Below are 22,455 nucleotides of genomic sequence, written 5' to 3'. Positions count from 1 at the left end.
GGAGGGTGATTTTGCGGTATATTAATTATAAATGTACACACCACATTTGTAGCCACCCAGCCCCTGGGAATTTATCCTAAAGCTATAATGGCACAAATGCACAAAAATGTATGTTATGATAGCTGTAGTCTCATTTTTATAGATTTTCAAGCTTATTAAATTTCACTTCTGTCTTTCATCAAAATGTTCCCCATTCATATGCTCACTCTAGAAGTTGAAACCAATAAAAGAAAGCATTTCATTACTATTATTATGCAAATATTTCCCCTGCTGGGCTGCAGAGTGTGTTAGAATTACATCAGTTTCTCTGTGGACATAATTTTACAACACCATGCCACTTGAAAGAGAGTATGTCTAACATCAAGGAAAAATAAGATTCTCTATTTTCACACCCCATTAACTCCTTATAATTGTCACATTTTATGTTGGCTTATATATTTCTTACTCAGTTTTATCCCTTCTCATTTCTAATTTTCTCTCCTTTCTTTAATTGTTTGCCTTTATATCCTCAATATTTTTTCAACCTTTTAGTCATACTCTTCCTTCTGTGACCACTGCCCGCCCCCTTCTTGAAGAAGACTCCTGGTCCTCTTCTCCCTTGTGGGCTGGGACTTCCAAAGTCCACCACACAGCCATCTCCCAGGACTTTTCTGCTTATGCTCCCAGAATATCAATTCCATGTTTTCCCTTTTCCTGGTTTACAAACTTGTTTTCCTGGAGAATATCCTCAAGTAACTTCCTAAGAAAGGTATATAAATAATATTAGAAATGAAAAAAGGAACACAACTCCCAATTCTGCAGAAATAAAAGATATCACATCAACAAAATGAAAAGACAATCTACAGAATGAGAGAAAATATTTGCAAAAATGCAACCAACAAGGGCTTAATTTCCAAAATATAAAAATGGCTCATACAGCTCAATATCAAAAAAAAAAAAAAAACCCAATCACAAAATGGGCAGAAGACCTAAATAGACATTTCTCCAAAGATGACATACAGATGGCCAACAGGCACATGAAAAGATGCTCAACACTGCTAAGTATTAGAGAAATGCAAATCAAAACCACAATGAGGCATCACCTCACACTGGTCAGAATGGCTATCAACAAAAAAGTCTACAAATAATAAATGCTGAAAAGGGAACTCTCCTGCACTGTTAATGGGAATGTAAATATGGCACAAGCACTATGGATAACAGTATGGTAATTCCTTAAAAACTGAAAATAGAGCTACCAAATGATCCAGCAATCTTACTCCTGGGTATATATCCAGAAAAGACAAAAACTCTAATTCAAAAAGATACATACACCCCAATGTTCACAGCAGCACTATTTACAATATCCAAGCCATGGAAACAACTCAACTGCCCATCGGCAGACAACTGGCTTGAAAATATGAGGTATATATACACAATGGAATATTACTCAGCCATGAAAAAAATGAGATATTGCTATTTGCAGTAACATGGATGGACCTAGAGAATATTATACTTAGTGAAGTAAGTTACAAAGAGAAAGACAGATACTCAATATCACTCATATGTGGAATCTAAAAAATAATACAAATGCATCTATATACAAAACAAACAGACTCACGTAGAAAACAAATTTATGGTTACCAAAGGGGAAAGGGAGAGATGGAGGGATAAATTAGGTGTATGGGACTAGGATAAATTAGGCGTATGGGACTAACAGATACAAACTACTATATAGAAAATAGGCAACAAGGATTAATTGTATTGCACAGGGAACGACACTCAATATCTTGTAATAACCTATAATGGAAAATAATCTGAAAAAATATATGTATAACTGAATCACTGCTATATACATAAAACTAACACAATATTGTCAATCAACTATACTTCAATTTAAAAAGGAGACTATATTGTGAGGAAATGTACTAAGTTTGAAAAATTAGTTGAAATGGATCCATTCCTTTAAAAAGTGGAGCCTACCAAAACTGATAAGAAAATAGAAAACCAAATCATTCTATAACCAGTTAAACTGAGTCAACAGTTTAAAATCTTTCTTGCAAAAAAGCAGTCAGCTTTAATGGAAAATCTTACCAATCATTTAAAGAATGAATAAATTTCAGTCTTACCCAAACTCTTCCAAGAAAAAGAAGAACTACTCCCAATTTATATGCTTTTTTAACTAGTACAATCTTGTCTACCCTTAAATATCAAACACCAGAGAAGGAATGTATGAAAGAGGAAAGTTAAAATCCAATCCCATCCATATAAACACAACAGTAAGGATGTCTGATTCTCAATAAAATCCATGCTCTCCTTTTCTTCCTGGGCACCACGACTACCTTTTCCAGCCTCCCTTGCAGTCTGTGTGGCCAGGGGACTGCATTCTAAACAATGAAATGTGAACAGAGTGATGTGTGCCATTTCAGGCCAAGGCTCTCAAGTGTTCATACTGCCTTTATACTGTTTCCATTGACTGAACTGCAGAAGATTCCAAGGCCCTAGGGGATCATGAATCCATAAGATAGAAGGAGCCTGATTCCCACCAACCAGATTGTTACATGAGCTAAAAGTAAACTTGGATCATGTAAAACTGTGAAAATTCAGGGGGTTATTTGTTACAGCAGCTAATAGCATCTTTCATTAGGGACTGACAGTTTGAAGTGGGGTGCTATCATAATAAAACCAAAACCATGTAACCATAGCTTGGCAGTTGAGGGGCAAGCTGCAAGAAAATAGATTTCAGAGGTCAAACCAACATTTGGTAAAACTTTCACCTGCGATAACTTAGAAGATAGACCATGGGTGCACTGGAGCTTGCAGTTATAGATGGAAAATGCCTGGATCAGGCCAATGTGTTACTATGTGTCTGTTTTTATTTGTTGCATTCTGCAAATATTCTGAGGAAGAGTTGAGCATAAACAATGCCTGGTTTGAGAACAGAGACAAAGAAATGACACAAAAATTGGTGTTGAAAAAACTGAGCCAGGAACCTAAACCCTAGGAGCTGTGCTGGTTTATCCAGGCTTCTCAATGACTCAGTTCTACAGCAACAATCAGCTTAGGAGAGCAGCCATCCACTCAACACTGTTGCTGACTCAGCCTCCAGGCAGCTCCCACTACATTGAAGCAGAGAGAGGCTGAAGGGCGAGGAAGCAAACAAACAGGCAGGTTTAAGAATTATGTCTAGAACTACAGTGTCCAATATGAGTTATGAGCACTGGAAATGTGGCTAGTCGAAATTTAGATATACTGTCAATGTAAGACACCCGATTTCAAAGACTTGGTTAAAAAAAAGATAAAACACATCTCATGAGGAATGTTTCGTATTGGCTACATGTTGAATTAATATTTTAGAATTGTACTGCCACCAGAAAAAACAAAATTTCAGGCCTAGGCTTGAGAGGCTGCAACTGTAAAACTTCAGACCTTCAAACTTGCATCAGTAAGGAATTACCACACACACGTGTTTCTGTTTCTGGGCTCTCAAAACTTTAAGAAGATTAAACTCCCAAATCATGTACTACAATACTTGTGATGAATCATCTCTGATTCAGACTTAAAGAACATAAAATATCTGAAGAAATTAAGAACATGATAGAGAAAAATGAGCTACCCAGAACACATTTTGTTTTTACGAATCAAATTCAAAACAACAGACTTAATAAGACTGTTTTAAGAAGACAATTCCCTATAGCTTGGGATCTAAAGACGCTAACAGTTTTTAAATAAAAGGTCTGTAAGTGTGCTTGCTGGAGAATGACGCCAGCAGGTAAAGACGAAGGGCTTTCAGGTTTGCACAAGCTATGACCCCTTCGTACCCAGTTACTTCTAGAAAACATGCTAGTTAAAATACTGAACTATTGATATTTTTTTGCTATGCACCAGCCTCCGGGCTGGTGGTACAGCCAGTTATAACCTCGCATTTCCTTTAAGAGATACCTCCATCCTGGAACAGAGCTTCCTAAGAGCCATCCTTGCAGAGTCCCATCGATCAGGACCAGAGGAAGAAACATTTCAACAGGTAGGCAGTCAGCGCGTGGCCCTGTGCAAGATGGAGGGACTGCCGTGCCGCACATACCAGAGACCATCGCAGTGGGCTCTCATCTGGGCTCCTGCAGCCGCCTCCTTGCAGAGCCCAGCAGGAACGACCCCGCCCTCCGTGTGAGGCTCATCAGCTTGGATGAAGTGCTATTTAGGCTGAAAGAGTGAAGTGCTTCACAAGGAAGGCCTGTGATCCACTGTTTTTAAAGAGCCCGAGTTCCTTTCTCGAAGCACATGGAATTGTAGCAAAGGATCCTGAATGGAAACAGCTGTCATGCATTTTGGAATTTTCCATTAAATAATTTGCTTTTTCCAGAAAAATTAAAAATGGTGGAGGTCCTCTTCTTGGTGAGCTGCTATTCTCCCAGTTCCTGGTGGCTGGTCCTCCGGCTGGCAGGCATCCAGACGCTGGCTCTGTCCCGAGGCACAGGTGTGGGCCCTTTGGAGAGTCTGTGGGGCTCAGCAAGATGGAGGAAGCCCAGGTGTCTTGCAGAGGACCATGGTTTCGCAGAGTTCCCAGATGGCTGTTGTTCAGGTGCATCTTGCAGTCATCATAAGAACTGCAAGGGCTAGTCCAGCCACAACATTGGCTCCGGTCTGGGAAATGTCTTTGGGAGATCACATCAAAAGTATAAAACATATTTCTTTCATGTTCCATTAAAAGTGAGTACCTATTTGGTGCAGGGGCTTCTCCTGCAGCAATGTAGCCACATGACCTCATCGGGGTTCTGGGGCTGCACCTCAAGCGATGTTAATGCTGCTGTCCATTCAGGTATCAGCCACTGTGACTGTTCAGCCCTTTACATCCTCAAACCTGTTGCTCTTAGATGGAGGTATTTTGGCATATTCAGAGTAGTTTTGAAAATAGTTTTGAAAGTGCACCTTAGATATTTGATGACCTTTAGTAAGTTTTGGTCATAGACTTTAGGCTGAAGTTTCAAAGGGTTTTCTGATTAATTCAGAACCAGAGAATGCCTGTGAGCTCACAGCCCTTCCTCCCTGAAAAAAAATGCTGGGATTGTCATTGAGTTAATTAGAAAAATGATTCTAATTTTTTGATCCTTCCCTGGATTTTTTTAATTGACATGGAACACTGTATTAGTTTCAGGTGTACAACATAATAATTCAATATTTGTATATATTGTGAAATGATCCCCACAATAAGTCTATTTAATGTCCATCACCACACATAGTTAAAATTTTTTTTTTCTTGTTATGAGAACTTTCAAGATTTACTGTCAGCAACTTTCAAGTGTGCAGTACAGTATTATTAACTATAGTCACCAGGCTATACCTTACATCCCTGTGACTTATTCATTTCATAACTGGAACTTTGTACCTTTGGACCTCCTTTACCCATTTGACCCACTCCCTCCACACCTCACTTCTGGCAACCACCATTCTGTTCTCTGTGTCTATGAGCTTGTTTTTTTTTATTTTTTTATTTTGTAGGTTCCACATATAAGTGAGATCATATAGTGTTTGTCTTTGTCTGACTTATTTCACTTAACATAATACCCTCTAGGTCCATTCATGTTGTCACACATGGCATGATTTCATAATTTTTTATGGCTGAGTAGTAGTCTATTGTGTACGTATATCACATTTCTTTATCCATTCATCTGTCCATGGACACTTCAGCTGTTTCCGGGTCTTGGCTATTGTAAATAATGCTGCAGTGAACATTGGGGTGCATGTATCTTTCTGAATTAGTGTTTTCATTTTCTTTGGATAAATACCCAGAAATGGAATCATTGGGTTATATGGTAATTCTATTGCTAATTTTTTAGGAACTTACATACTGTTTTCCATAGTGGCTGCATCAATTTATATTCCCACCAACAGTGTACAAAGGTTCCCTTTTCTCCACATCCTTACCAACATTGTTTTCTCTTCCTTTTTTTTCATAGACATTCTAAATTTTTTTTTCTTTTTGTCTGCACTGTGCGGCTTGCAGGATCTTAGTTCCCCAACCAGGGACTGAACCCATGCCCTCAGCAGTGAAAGCATGGTGTCCTAATGACTGGACCACCAGGGAATTCTCTTCATAGTCCTTCTAACAGATGTGAGGTGATATCTCATTATGGTTTTGATTTGCATTTCCCTGATGATTAGTGATGTTGAGCATCTTTTCATGAATAATTTTTTAATGAAACTTTACTTTTGGAATAATTTCGATTTATAGAAAATTTGCAGAGATAATTCAGAGTTCCTATTTACTCTTCACCCAGCTCCCCCAATGTTAACTTTTTACATAACCATGCTACATTTGTCAAAACTAAAAAATTAATACAAGTACCATACTATTAATTGAACTACAGACTCCATATGAATTTCACTAGTTTTTCCATTAATGTCCCTCTTCTGTCCCAAGGATCCAATCCAAGTTTCTGCTTTGAATTTAGTCATCATGTTTCTTTAGTCTCCTGTGGTCTGTGACAGTTTTTCAGTCTTTCCTTGTTTTCATGATCATGAAAGGTCAGGTATATTGTAGAAGTCCCCCAAGTTAGGTTTGTCCGGTGTTTTCTCATTACTAGACTGGGGCTATGGGTTATTGGCAAGAATACGACAGAGACAAAACGCCCTTCTCATCATTTCATGTCAAGGAATACATATCAACATAATTTATCACTGGTGATGTTGACTTGATCCTTTGGTTGAAGTGGTGTCTGCCAGGTTTCTCTGCTGTCAAGTTACTATTGTGTTGGCCAAAAAGTTCGTTTGGCTTTTTCCATAACATCTTATGGGAAAACTGACACGAACTTTTTGGCCAACACAATATTTTTTTTTCTTTTCCACACTCAATTCTTTGGAAGCAAGTCACCAAGTCCAGCACACACCCAAGAGGAGGGGAGTTAAGTCCCACCCCCTGGAGAAGGAGAATCCACATATATAATTTGACATTCTCTTTGAGGAAGGTTTGTGCCTTCTCCTTATTTATTTCTTCAGTCATTTCTTTATATCATTATGGATTCATAGTTATTTTATTCCTTAGGTTCTAATCCATTACTATATTATTTATTTTATTCAAAATTTTCTAGCTTTGACCACTGGAAACTCTTTCAGTTGGCTCCTATGTCCCTTTGACACGCCCCCATACTTCCTCCCTCCCTCCCTCTCCCTTTCCTTTCTTTCTTCTTTCTTTTTTCTTTTCTTTTTCTCCCCCCACACCTCTCCCCTTCCTCTCTCCCATCCTTCCTTCCTCTCTCCTTCCCTCCTCCTCTCTTCCTATTTCCTTACTTTCTTCCTTATTTATTTAATGAGGCCTTCCTTACCTCCCTGCTTCAAGATTCTCCAAGCTCATTTTGTATTTCTCTGCCCAGTTCTACTGATGGTAATTTTGATATTAAGATCTTTAAATACACAGAGAGCAGAATACAAAGCAGCGAGAGTTCACAATATTGATGCTAATTAAGTAATCAGTATAGGAGCCATATAATGAGGGCTTTTTTAAAAATGACATTTCATCTGTCTTTATTGGGAAAGTATGAGAAAACTCTGAAAGATAAGCTCACACACGAAGAGACTACATTGTTCAGCTCCAGAATTCAGCTGATCTCTGGAATTCTACCTTCTTTATCCTATTGGGTATCCATCTCATGTTGGTACTCATTTTCTTTTTTTATTCATTCATTCATTTATTTATTGGCTACATTGGGCCTTTGTTGCTGTGCCCAGGCTTTTCTCTAGTTTGTGGCAAGTGGGGACTACTCTTCGTTGCAGTGTGCGGACTTCTCACTGTGGTGGCTTCTCTTGTTGTAGAGCACCGGCTCTAGGCACATGGGCTTCAGTAGGTGTGGAATGTGGGCTCAGTCATTGTGGCTTGCGGGCTCTAGAGCACAGGCTCAGTAGTTGTAGCGCACAGGCTTAGTTGCTCCACAGCATGTGGGATCTTCCCAGACCACGGCTCGATCCCTGGTCCCTGCATTGGCAGGCAGATTCTTAACCACTGCACCAACAGGGAAGTCCAGTACTCATTTTCTAATTCACACAATTTCTCCAGGAGAGACATCCAACTAGAAGAAACATGTTATAAATATCCTGAGAGACTTTGTCTACATAAATTCCAGAAAGGAGAGGGGTATGATGCATGTGCCATCTGCTTGGATGAAGGTGAAGATGGGACCAGCTCAGCATCCTTCCCAGTTTCCTTGTTTATCACTGCAAACATGTAGTTGCAGACTCTCGGTTAAATATATCCCCAAACTGTATCAGTAAACAAAAAAGAGGGTTCCTTCTCAGAAAGATTCAGACTCTGACACAGAGTGATCATGAAGTTTCCAAGAACATCCCACAGACCCTTAGCTTGGGCAGAACTAGTAGTTATGAACTGTGTTCTAAAATCCGTATATTGAAGTTCTAATCCCATTATGTCAGAATGTGGCTGTATCTAGAGATGGAGCCTTTAAAGAGGTAATTAAGGTAAAATGAGGTCACTGAAGTGGGCCCTAACCCAATGGCTGGTGCCTTTATAAGAAGAGATTAGGGCACAGACACGAACACAGAGGGAAGACCAGGTGAAGACACAGGGAGAGGACAGCCATCTAACAAGCTGAGGGGAGAGGCCTCGGAAGAAACCAGTCCTCCAGACACCTTGATTTTGGACTCCAACCTCCAGAACTGTGAGACAATAAATGTCTGTTGTTGAAGCTGCCCGGTCTGTCACACTTTGTTACCGCAGCCCTAGCAAATGAAAACACACTAGTCATCTGGGGCTCTGTGGAAATCCTGCTCTTACAACAGAACACAACAGAATCCTCAGCTTTTGAGGAAGACAACATGGAGAATTCCAAAAGTCTTGACACAGAGACAAAGTGATAAACACAGGGTCATGGTCCAGCCGCAGTTGGGTGGGGACAGGATGACGGCGTAGCAAATGCTGTTTGACGTTCAGAAGTTGATCAACTTATTTCCCTTCACAATGCTTATTTAGGAATATCATTTGATTTCTTCCCCTTTCAAGTAATTCTGTAAAATAACTTATATCAGCATTCTATATTTTAATCAGATTATTGAAAGAAGGGTTTTGATCAGGTGTTTAACTGTAGGAATAAACATTTTACTATTACATATAATTTTTTCAAGTAGAATTTTTTTGGAGTAGTTTCAGGTTCATAGTAAAACTGAGTAGAAAGTACAGTGATTTACCATGTATCCCCACCCAAACACATTCACAGCCTCCATCACAAAGAGAAACATACGTTCAACAGTTGTCTTTTTCTTTTCCATTCCCAAAGCAAGAATGGGCTGTATTGGGGCAGATTTTGAAATAGTGGTAATTTACACATCTTCAGTACTATTGTGTTATATACAAATTCGATTCAGCAGCTGAGTGAATACACTCTGACTTTTACCTCCTAAACTTAAGTATCCTTAAGGGTTTGGTGGGTGTCATCAAGTGAAAGATAGAAACACCACACGGAAATCCAGAAGTTCAGCAACCATTCTGCTGATACTTGTACTAAAGCTCATCTTAGGACCATCAGCTCAACTGTGTATGGGCAAATTGTGCACCTAGAGTATCGGATTTGAAAACAAGTGCTTATGTATATTTAACAGAACCCGTGATTTACCTAAACCATATAGTATCAAAAGCTAAATTATGGGGCTCCATCTTGCCCGTGACCAGGTTGGGTCGTGACACTGCTCCAGGGGTCAGAATGTCATACCTAGGCTATCCCCCCACAGGGTACCCACCTTTCCCTGGATATCCTCCTGCGCATCAGGAGTCTTCTTTTCCCCCTCCTGGTCAGTATCCTTAACCTAGTGGCTTTCCTCCAATGGGAGGAGGTGTCTACCCACCAGCACCAAGTAGTGGTTACCCAACAGCTGGAGGCTACCCTGCCCCTGGAGGTTATCCAGCCCCTTCAGGCTATCCTGGTGCCCCACAGCCAGGGGGAGCTCCATCCTATTCTGGAGCCCAAGGGTTTGGAGCCCCACCAGGTGGATCAGGCTTTTCTGGCTATCCACAGCCACCCTCACAGTCACATGGTGGGGGCCCAGCACAGGTCCTACTACCTTGTGGTTTTCCCGGGGGACTGATGCCTTCTCAGTATCCTGGAGGACAATCTCCTTACCCTAGTCAGCCTGCTGCCATGAGCCAGGGAACTCAAAGAACAATCTGACCGGCTGCCAACTTTGATGCCACTGGAGATGCAGAAATTCTTCATAAAGCAATGAAGGGTTTTGGTACAGACGAGCAGGCAATTATAGACATTGTGGCCAATCGTTCCAATGATCAAAGGCAAAAAATTAAAGCAGCGTTTAAGACCGTGTATGGCAAGGATTTAATCAAAGATCTTAAATCAGAGTTAAGTGTAAATATGGAAGAACTGATCCTTGCCCTCTTCATGCTATCTATATATTATGATGCCTGGAGTTTACAGAATGCAATGAAGGGAGCAGGAACTCAGGAACATATATTGATTGAAATTTTATGCACAAGAACAAATCAGGGGAGAGGACCAAGATGGGAGAGTAGGAGGACGTGCGCTCACTCCCTCTTGCAAGAGCACTGGAATTACAACTAACTGCTGAATAATCATCGACAGAAAGACACTGGAACTCACCAAAAAAAGACACCCCACATCCAGAGACAAAGGAGAAGCCACAATGAGATGGTAGGAGGGGCGAAATCGCGTTAAAATCTAATCCCATAAATGCTGGGTGGGTGACTCACAAGCTGGAGAACAGTTATACCACAGAAGTCCACCCACTAAAGTGAAGGTTCTGAGCCCCACGTCAGGCTTCCCAACCTGGGAGTCCAGCAATGGCAGGAGGAATCCCCAGAGTATCAGACTTTGAAAGCCAGCGGGATTTGATTGCAGGACCTCCATAGGACTGGGGAAAACAGACACTCCACTCTTGGAGGGCACACAAAATGTGTGCTCACCAGGACCCAGGGGGAAGGAGCAGTGACCCGATAGGAGACTGAACAAGGCCTGCCTATTGGTGTTGGAGGGTTGTCTGCAGAGGTTGGGGGCAGCTGTGGCTCACCGAGGAGACAGGGGCACTGGTGGCAGGGGTTCTGGGAAGTGCTCATTGTCTTGAGACCTCCTAGAGTCCACCATTAGCCCCACCAAAGAGCCTGCAAGCTCCACTGCTAGGTAGTCTCAGACCAAACAGCCAACAAGGTGGGAACACAGCCCCACCCATTGGCAGACAAGCAGATTAAAGTTTTACTGAGCTGTGCCCACCAAATCGGATTCAAGTCTTACTGAGCTCCACCCACCCAGCCCTACCACCATCAGTCCTTCCCATCAGGAAGCACACATGAGCCTCCTAGACAGCTTCCTCCACAAAAGGGCAGACAGCAGAATCAAGTAGTATCAGCAGTATTTCCTTCTGTGGAACTGAAAACCACAGCCACAGAAAGATAAGAGAAAATGGAAAAGCAGAGGACTTTGTACCAGATGAAGGGGCAGGATAAAACCCCAGAAAAACAACTAAATGAAGAGGAGATAGGCACCCTTCCAGAAAAAGAATTCAGAATAATGATGGTGAAGATAATCCAGGACTTTGAAAAAAGACTGCATGCAAAGATTGAAAAGTTTACCAAAGACCTAGAAGAATTAAAGAACAAACAGAGATATGCAACACAATAAGTGAAATGAAAAATACACTAGAAGGAACCAATAGCAGAATAACTGAGGCAGAAGGGCGAGTAAATGACCTGGAAATTAGAATGGTGAAAATCACTGATGCAGAAAAGAATAAAGAAAAAAGAATGAAAAGAACTGAAGACAGCCTCAGAGACCTCTGGGACAACGTTAAACACACCAACATCCCCATTATAGGGGTCCCAGAAGGAGAAGAGAGAGAGAAAGGACCTGAGAAAATATTGGAAGAGATTACAGTTGGAAACTTCCCTAACATGGGAAAGGAAATAACTACTTAAGTCCAGGAAGCACAGAGAGTCCCAGGCAGGATAAACCCAAGGAGAAACATGCCAAGACATACAGTAGTCAAATTGACAAAAATTAGAGACAGAGAAAAGTTATTAAAAGCAACAAGGGAAAAATGACAAATAACATACAAGGGAACTCCCATCAGGTTAACAGCTGATTTCTCAGCAGAAACTCTGCAGGCCAGAAGGGAGTGGCACGATATTTTTCAAGTGATGAAAGGGAAGAACCTACAACCAAGAATACTCTACCCAGCAAGGATCTCATTCAGATTCGACGGAGAAACCAAAAGCTTTACAGACAAGCAACAGCTAAGAGAATTCAGCACCACCAAACCAGCCCTACAACAAATGCTAAAGGAACTTCTCTAAGTGGGAAACATAAGAGAAGAAAAGGACCTACAAAAACATAAACAAAACAATTAAGAAAATGGTACTAGGAACATACATATTGATAATTACCTTGAATGTAAATGGACTAAATGCACCAACCAAAAGACACAGACTGGCTGAATGGATACAAAAACAAGACCCATATATATGCTGTCTACAAGAGACTCACTTCAGACCTAAGGACACATACAGACTGAAAGTGAGGGGATGGAAAAAGATATTCCATGCAAATGGAAATCAAAAGAAAGCTGGAGTAGCAATACTCATATCAGATAAAATGGACTTTAAAATAAAAAATGTTACAAGAGACAAGGAAGGACACTACATAAAGATTGAGGGATCAATCTAAGAAGAAGAGATAACAATAATAAATATCTCTGCACCCAATATAGGAACGCCTCAATACATAAGGCAAATACTAACAACTATGAAAGAGGAAATTGATAGTAACACAATAACAGTGGGGGACTTTAACACCCCACTTACACCAATGGACAGATCATCCACACAGAAAATTAATATGGAAACACAAGCTTTAAATGACACAATAAATCAGCTTGATTTAATTGATATCTATAGGACATTACATCCAAAAACAGCAAATTAAACCTTCTTCTCAAGTGCACATGGAACATTCTCCAGGATAGATCACATTTTGGGTCATAAATCAAGCCTTGGTAAATTCAAGAAAATTGAAATCATGTCAAGCATCTTTTCCGACCACAATGCTATGAGATTAGAAATCAACTACTGGAAAAAAACTGTAAAAAACACAAACACATGGAGGCTAAACAATATGCTACTAAATAACCAACAGATCACTTAAGAAATCAAAGAGAAAATCAAAAAATACCTAGAGACAAATGACAATGAAAACACAATGATCCAAAACCTATGGGATGCAGCAAAGGCAGTTCTAAGAGGGAAGTTTATAGCAATACAATCCTACCTCAAGAAACAAGAAACATCCCAAATAAACAATCTTAGCTTACACCTAAAGAAACTAGAGAAAGAAGAGCAAACAAAACCCAAAGTTAGTAGACAGAGAGAAATCATAAAGATCAGAGCAGAAATAAATGAAATAGAAACAAAGAAAACAATAGCAAAAATCAATAAAACTAAAAGCTCTTTCTTTGAGAAGATAAATAAAATTGATAAACCCCTAGCAAGACTCATCAAGAAAAAGAGGGAGAGGACTCAAATCAATAAAATTAGAAAGGAAACAGGAGAAGTTACAACAGACACTGCAGAAATAAAAAGCACCATAAGAGACTACTACAAGCAACTATATGCCAATAAAATGGACAACCTGGATGAAATGCATAGATTCTTAGAAAGGTATAATCTTCCAAGACTGAATCAGGAAGACACAGAAAATAAGAACAGACCAATCACAAGTAATGAAATTGAAACTGTGATTAAAAATCTCCCAACAAACAAAAGTCCAGGACCAGATGGATTCACAGGTGAATTTTATCAAACATCTACAGAAGAGCTAACACCCATCCTTCTCAAACTCTTCCAAAACATTGCAGAGGAAGGAACACTCCCAAACTCATTTTATGAGGCCACCATCACTCTGATACCAAAACCAAACAAAGATACTACAAAAAAAGAAAACTACAGACCAATATCACTGATGAATTTAGATGCAAAATCCTCAACAAAATACTAGCCAACAGAATCCAACAACACATTAAAAGGATCATACACTATGATCAAGTGGGGTTTATCCCTGGAATGCAAGGATTCTTCAATATACGCAAATCAATCAATGTGATACACCATATTAATAAACTGAAGGATAAAAACCACATGATCATCTCAATAGATGCAGAAAAAGGTTTTGACAAAATTCAACACCCATTTATGATAAAAACTCTCCAGAAGGTGGGCATAGAGGGAACCTACCTCAACATAATAAAGGCCATGTACACAAACCCACAGCAAACATCATTCTCAATGGTGAAAAACTGCAAGCATTCCCTCTAAGATCAGGAACAAGACAAGGATGTCCACTCTCACCACTACTATTCAACTTAGTTTTGGAAGTCCTTGCCACAGCAATCAGAGAAGAAAAAGAAATCAAAGGAATCCAAATTGGAAAAGAAGAAGTAAAACTGTCACTGTTTGCAGATGACATGATATTATACATAGAAAATCCGAAAGATGCCACCAGAAAACTACTTGAGCTAATCAATGAATTCGGTAAAGTTGCAGGACACAAAATTAACACACAGAAATCTCTTGCATTTCTATACACTAACAATGAAAGATCAGAAAGAGAAATTAAGGAAACAATCCCATTCACCATTGCAACAAAAAGAATAAAATACCTAGGAATAAACCTCACCAAGTAGGTAAAAGACCTGTACTCAGAAAACTATGACACTAATGAAAGAAATCAAAGACAATACAAACAGATGGAGGGACATACCATGTTCTTGGATTGGAAGAATCAACATTGTGAAAATGACTATCCCACCCAAAGCAATTTACAGATTCAATGCAATCCTCATCAAATTACCAATGGCATTTTTCACAGAACTAGAACAAGAAATTTTACGATTTGTATGGAAATGCAAACAACCCTGAATAGCCAAAGCAATCTTGAGAAGGAAAGATGGAGTTGGTGGAATCAGGCTTCCTGACTTCAGGCTATACTACAAGGCTACAGTGATCAAGACAGTATGGTACTGGCACAAAAATAGAAATATAGATCAATGGAACAGGATAGAAAGCCCAGAGATAAACTATGGTCAACTAATCTATGACAAAGGAGGCAAGGATATACATTGGAGAAAAGGCAGCCTCTTCAATAAGTGGTGCTGGGAAAACTGGACACCTACCTGTAAAGGAATGAGATTAGAACACTCCCTAACACCATCCACAAAAATAAACTCAAAATGGATAAAAGACCTAAATGTAAGGCCAGACACTATAAAACTCCTAGAGGAAAACATAGGAAGAACACTCTCCGACATAAATAACAGCAAGATCTTTTTTGATCCACCCCCTTGAGTAATGGAAATAAAAACAGAAATAAATAAGTGGGACCTAATGAAACTTCAAAGCTTCTGCACAGCAAAGGAAACTATAAGCAAGACGAAAAGACAACCCTCAGAATGGGAGAAAATATTTGCAAATGAATCCATAGACAAAGGACTAATCTCCAAAATATATAAACCATTCATCCAGGTCAATATCAAAAAAACAAGCAACCCAATCAAAAAATGGGCAGAAGACCTAAATAGGTATTTCTCCAAAGAAGACATATGGATGGCCAAGAGGCACATGAAAAGCTGCTCAACATCACTAATTATTAGAGACATGCAAATCAAAATGACAATGAGGTTATCATCTCACACCAGCTAGAATGGGAATTGTCAGAAAATCTGCAAATAGTAAATGCTGGAGAGGATGTGGAGAAAAGGGAACGCTCTTGCACTGCTGGTGGGAATGTAAATTGATACAGCCACTATGCAGAATAGTATGGAGGTTCCTTGAAAAACTAAAAATAGAGTTACCATGAGCCAGCAGTCCCACTACTGGGCATATACCTAGAGAACACCATAATGCAAAAGACACATGCACTCCAATGTTCATTGCAGCACTATTTACAATAGCCAGGACATGGAAGCAACCTAAATGTCCATCAACAGATGAATGGATAAAAAAATATATGGTACAAATATACAATGGAATATTACTCAGCTGTAAAAAGCAAAGAAACTGGGACATTTGTGGAGACATGGATGGACTTGGAGACTGTCATACAGAGTGAAGTGAGTCAGAAAGAGAAAAACAAATACCATATATCAACACATATATGTGGACTATAGAAAAATGGTACAAATCAACCAGTTTGCAAGGCGGAAATAGAGACACAGATGTAGCGAACAAACACATGGACACCAAGTGGGGAAAGCGGGGAGGGTTGGGGGGGAATGAATTGGGAGATTTGGATACCAAATTGTATGCTCTAAATATATGCAGTTTATTGTATTTTAACTGTATCTCAATAAAGGTTCCAAAAAAAAAAAAGAACAAATCAGGAAATCCGAGAAATCATCAGATGCTATCAATCAGAATGTGGATGAGACCTCGAAAAGGACATTAGGTCAGATACATCAGGGCATTTTGAACATTTACATGTATCCATGTGCCAGGGAAATAGCGATGAGAACCAGAATGTTAACCACCAACTGGTTCAGGAAGATGCTCAGCATCTTTATCAGGCTGGTGAGGGGAGACTAGGGACGAACGCATCTTGCTTTAACATGATTCTTGCCACAAGAAGCTTTCCTCAGCTGAAAGCTACCATGGAGGCCTACTCCAGGATGGCTAATCGAGATTTGTCGAACAGTGTTGCCTGTGAGTTTTCCGGAAAGGTTGAAAGTGGTTTGAAGACCATCTTGCAGTGTGCCCTGAACTGCCCTGCCTTCTTTGCTGAGAGGCTCTACTATTCTACGAAAGGTGCCGGCATGGGTGACTCCACCTTGGTCAGGATTGTGGTCACTTGAAGTGAGACTGATCTCGTACAGATAAAAAAGATATTCAGTTAGATGTATCAGAAGACCCTGGGCACTATGATCTCAAGTAACACCAGTAGAGATTACCAAAGGCTTCTTCTGGCCATTGTGGGCCAGTAAGAGGGATTTCTTTAAGTGAATGAAGCTATTCAAAGCTTACCCTTCAAAGCAATGATTGCCCTGCATGCAGCAACGTCAACCCTCATCTAACCAAAAGAGCTTTGAGTAAGGACTGTGTCAGCGTGTTGTGCTGCTTTGCACATATGGTTATTGCCTTAATTCCAATGTTATTTTTTTCTCTATAGACGATCAAGTAAAGCCATATTACAATGATGAAATAATAATGCAATATTTGTAAAGCATAATTCTCACTGGTCTTATTCTAAATAGGATACCAAATTGAATAAAAGTCAAAACAGTCTCTAATTCTGTGTAATAATATTGAATTAAAAAATTCTATATTGAATAAATTTGAATAAATAATATTGAATTTTTTTTAAAAAGCTAAATTATGTCATGTGCTATTATAACTCTGCAGGACACATGTACATATTTAACCAAATGCCAAGAATTTTTATATGGGGGTGTTTGAGGCTATGTACAACAAGTGCACGTTTTCCTCTTTAGTAACAGCAAAAAATTTAATTTTTAATAAAATGTCGGATTCATTCTTATATCCCATGAGTTCTTTCTATGATAGTGATAACTGACTTCTGCCTCAGTTTCAGCTGAATGTTGAATTTTTGCCCTTAGCCATTTGGAGATCAACTGAAATGAATATTCAGTGCATCACAACGAAGACCACTTTAGCCAAGCACCCATTCTCCTATAGTGTTCATTTAAAGAAGCTGGGACTAGGACTTCCCTGGTGGTCCAGTGGGTAAAACTTCGAGCTCCCAGTACAGGGGATGCCCAGATCCCTGTCGGGGAACTAGATCCCACATGCATGCATGCTGCAGCTAAAGATTAGCCTGCATGCTGCAACTAAGAGTCCGCATGCCACAACTAAGTCCGCATGCTGCAACTAAGAAGTCTGCATGCCACAACTAAAAGATCCCACATGCCACAACTAAGACCCAGTGCAGCCAATAAATAAGTAAATATAAGAAAGAAAGAACGAACGAACGAAAGAAAGAAAGGTTTCCAAGTCAGTTCAATACCAGTAAGACAACGCCCAGAGTTCTAGCTCTGCTGCCCCTGTGGTACCCACAGAGCATGGGATTGTTGGGAGTGGGTTTTCTCTCTCCCCTGTACCAGTGAGGTGTGTTGGCAAAGTGCCTGCAGTGCTGCAGACACTAACTCTGAGCTTTAGACTCAGACACACAAACAAAAACTAAACTCTCCACATTAGAGCAAGGAGAAATGGATCTCACACATTGAGGGGAGAAAGTCACCAGGGGTACACTGGACTCTCCTTAGGCTGCTTTGGAAGTTCCTGAAATTGGGCAATTTTGTTTCTCAGGGGACTCGTGCACAGTTGGGTGCCGAGACCAGCTCGGCGACTCAAGGCGAGTGACGGGTGCCGCAAGCTTAAAGAAAACACAGACACAAATTTAAGAGAAAGATGGGACCAGGGGACTCAAGACCTCTAGGATCAAGAGCCTTGCTGATTGATCCCACGTTGCTTTTATTGAGTTCTTGGCACAGCCTAAGGGTCTAACACTCCCAGTTTAGTCCCGCAAACAAGGTTATCTTTGAAGTAAACAAACAAAGGCCTCACTTGACTGGGGGCAATGATCTTTGTTTGCCTCCTGGGTCCGATTTGAGCTGGGTGTGGATTTGAGCTGGGTGTGGATTTGAGCTGGGCATGGATTTGAGCTGGGCATGGATTTAAGCTGGGCATGGAGAGCTAAGCAGCCCTGGGGGCAGGAGACCTCTCTCAAAACAATTAAGGGTCTGTGCCCCACCCCTGTTGGCCCCTCTGCGACTGTGCCTGTCTTAGGTTGTTCCTCCCCTGAGAAATCTTACCCGTCTCTGGATAACCAGCCATCCTCCGGGGCCAAACAGGGTGATATGAGGTGTGCAAGTGAGAAAGGGACTGCGCCCCCAGAGAGGGTCAATATTCTGTTTCCACGGTAGCCTATGCCCCCATGGTCCCCACGCCCAGCATCCTTAGTTCCTCCACTGCTCAAGCAGGACATCCTGCATCCAGTTGCTCGGCCCACATACTTTAATTACTTTTAGTAACATTTTCAAGGTTTCAGAAAGACTTCTGAATGTTTTCTCACAGTTGGGCAATTTTTTCTCTTACAAAATAAAGCCAAGAATAAATATGGTTTAGACACCAACAGAATCGTCTGTGTCTCTTCCTTGGTTAGGACAATAAAACTTGATTACAGTGAAAGAAATTGCATGAGTCACCATTTTGGCAGAATTGGAGGTGATATTGTTAAGAAATATCTGTTGGCTTTTGTTTGTTATTTTCCTGCCATTATTTTAACCTATGAGCCTTTGCTTTGCAGGCCAGGAAATTCCCGACTGAGGTTGCCCCAAAGGGAAAAGAGCCATGAAGAAACAAGAGGGGAAAAAAGTTTTTGCCTTTCGGTTTAGAAAATCCCCGTCAAATTCTGCTTCCATCTAGATTTGTCCTCCCTGATGAAACAACCAAAACCTGAACAAAATACATGAAAAATGGTTTTCAAGATATTGGACATCAGACAGGGAAGGACTGTGATCCCTGAGCCAGGAAATAGACAAGCAAGCCCTATAATGGTCCCAGATGAAGCCTTGAGAGTTTCCAAGACACAGTACAGGGAGGGGCACCAGATGGAACCCAGCAGACTCTCTAAGTTGGAAAGACAGATCTGGAAATCCAGAGAGCCCAAGGAGGCTAGAGTTTGCAGGACACAGAGCTGCCTAGGGAGAGAAGCTGGAGCTCTGCAGTGGGTCACCCTCAAGTATTCAGCAGAGCACTGAGAGTGCACACACGTGAGGACACCACCCGGGGCTGGGAGGGACTCACGTAAAAGGGTTAAGGGAAGAGTACCTAGTGATTACACTGGGCCAGGTGTGGCGCCTGGGAGTCATGGCAAATTAGATATCAAAGCTTGATAGCAATAATTTCAGATGATACGGTGCCCTCCATGCAGTACCCATTTCTTTCTTGATCTTTTTTTTAATACATCTTTGTTGGAGTATAATTTCTCTACAATGTTGTGTTATCTTAATCTTTTCTAATAAACACTGTTCAGTTTCACTAATGGTTTGTATATTGCTTGTTTCTTTACTTTCTCATTAATATGCATATATTTGTTAAATTCTTTCATCTATATACCTTGGGCTTTATTTTTCATTTTCTAGCTTCTTAAGGTGGAAGTTTAGGTCACTGATTTTAAGCTATTCTTTTTGTCTAATATAGCACTTAACATTTTACTTTTCTCTTAAATATCAATAGTTATCTCCATCCCTCAAATTTTAATGTGCTATGTATACATTCTCATTCAGTTCCAAATATATTCTAATTTTCATTGTGACTTCTCTTTTGATCCATGGATTATTCAGGTTTTATTTCTAGCTATTTGGTAATATGCTACATATATATATTTTTTAAAGATTTATTTTATTATTTATTTATGTATTGGCTGCATTGGGTCTTCATTGCCATGCACGGGCTTTCTCTAGTTGTGGTGAGCAGGACTACTCTTCATTGCGGTGTGCAGGTTTCTCATTGTGGTGGCTTCTCTTGTTGCAGAGCAACAAGAGGGCTCCAGGTGCTGGGGCTTCAGTAGTTGCAGGTGCGTGGGATCAGTGGTTGTGGCACACGGGCTTAGTTGCTCCATGGCATGTGGGATCTTCCCAGAACAGGGATCAAACCTGTGCTCCACGAATTGGCAGGCAGGTTCTTAACCACTGTGCTACCAGGGAAGCCCTGCATATATTTTTGTTATTGCATTCTAATTTAATTATTTTGTATCAGAGAACCATCTGTGTATTTCAATTCTTTGGCACTGAGACTTTTTTATGGCCCAGAATATAGTCTGTCTTGGTGAATATTCCCTGTACCTTTGAAAAGCAGTATCCATTTTTAATCAAAATTTTACACAATGCAAATTTTACACAAAATTTTTCCCAAAGGAAAAATACATGGCCTGGAAAACAAGGGGTAGCATCACTTACCATCACACTCAGTGACCCATGTGGGGAATTTGTGTTTCTGTCCTTCCAGCTCTGGGCTCTACAACTCATGGTTCCCAAAGGGAGGACACCTCTTCCCGTGGACACAGCAGGACTCCCATTGAAGTTGAGATGGTGACTGCCACCTGCGCACTTCAGCTCCTGTAACCAAGGGACCACTAGGAAAGAAGGGGATGCACCATCCTGGCAGGGCTGATTGACACTAATCAACACAGTGGGGGTGGGGAGGAACCACTTGAGTGCCTCTCAGCACTCCTTTGTCCAATCTGGACACAAAATGAACAAAGGCAGGAATTCCAGCCTAAGATGGCCTTGGTGACCAGAGCTCAGACCCCCCCAGAGGTGAGAGTCTATATTATGCCATCAGGACCAGCAAAAGTCCTAGCCAAGGTTGCAGGGTATCTAGCGAGTAGAGGAAGGGGATAATGAATGTGAGTGTGGCCCAGAGGCCAGCTCAGAGGTAGGTGTTGTAGTTCATCCCACAAACCTTCTGCTTATAAATTTCCCCCAGGAGGAAAAGTGCACTGGCACCCTGGAGTAGGTGCTCCTGGAACACAGATGGAGAAGATCCAAGTGGTGTGATGGACTGTAGTGGATACTGTAATGTATCACCAGATCTGCAGCTATGGGTGGGTGGCTACTAGCAGACAGCTTTCAGCTGTCAGCCCCTTAAGAGGTTGCCTCAGGTGCAAAAAGCTGCCTCTCCTGAGATTACATCACTTCTCAGGGCAGCCCACATCCAGTGACTGATCAATGAGAAAGTATAAAGACCCGGCCATCTCAGCCCACCTTGGGACAGCTCGGAAGGCTTATCCTAGCTTCAGAGCAACCCACGGGTTGGCCAAAGCTGTCTTTGGGCCTGCATCACAATTGGACATCTTCCTCTGTCCACTACCACTCCCGACCCTCAAAGGCATTGATCTCAAGGGCACTACTTAGCAAATATCCTGCATCTCACAGTTTGTTCCCCAGAAACTCAATCTGCAGCAGCAATATCGCACAAGATTGTAAGTAGAAATGCTGGTTTTCAGTGTAGATAGTGTGGGTTCAAAGGCTCACTCATAACCATTACAGTCTATGGCCTGCCTAAGCCTCAACCTTAGAATTAATCCTACGGAGAAGAAGGGGAGTAGGGGAAATCCTTAGCTAACTTTAAATCTGAAAGGACTGAGAAATCATTGAAAGGGTTGAGTTTTCTAGCAGTGGCTTGATTAAATTTTGATCACGTAAATGAAGCTTGAGATAGAAATTATAGGGAAACAAGGGTTCCTCTTTGCACATCTGAGTCTTAGAAATCATACCCATTACAAAATATTTAGCATCAGTGAACTTTCACTATTGGAATTAGAGAAAAAATCAGAATTATAGTGCATATATAGTAACATAACCATTTCTGTATTTTCCTAGAAACTGTCTAGCATGTCAGCCCATAGAAATGTTTCTGATATTCCAAAATATCAAGGCATGGGGCTA

General features: G+C 40.7%; 1 pseudogene; it reads left to right on the top strand.

Moving 5' to 3' along the window:
- The first annotated feature begins 9,680 nt into the window (after positions 1-9,680).
- Positions 9,681-16,968, top strand: LOC130846240 (annexin A7-like; annotated as a pseudogene).
- Positions 16,969-22,455: the final 5,487 nt, after the last annotated feature.

This window comes from Hippopotamus amphibius, chromosome 2 (genome assembly GCF_030028045.1).
Source record: "Hippopotamus amphibius kiboko isolate mHipAmp2 chromosome 2, mHipAmp2.hap2, whole genome shotgun sequence".
Classification (NCBI taxonomy): Eukaryota; Metazoa; Chordata; class Mammalia; order Artiodactyla; family Hippopotamidae; genus Hippopotamus; species Hippopotamus amphibius.
The sequence above is the reverse complement of the archived record's forward strand: the minus strand, read 5'-3'. Positions and strand labels throughout refer to the sequence as shown.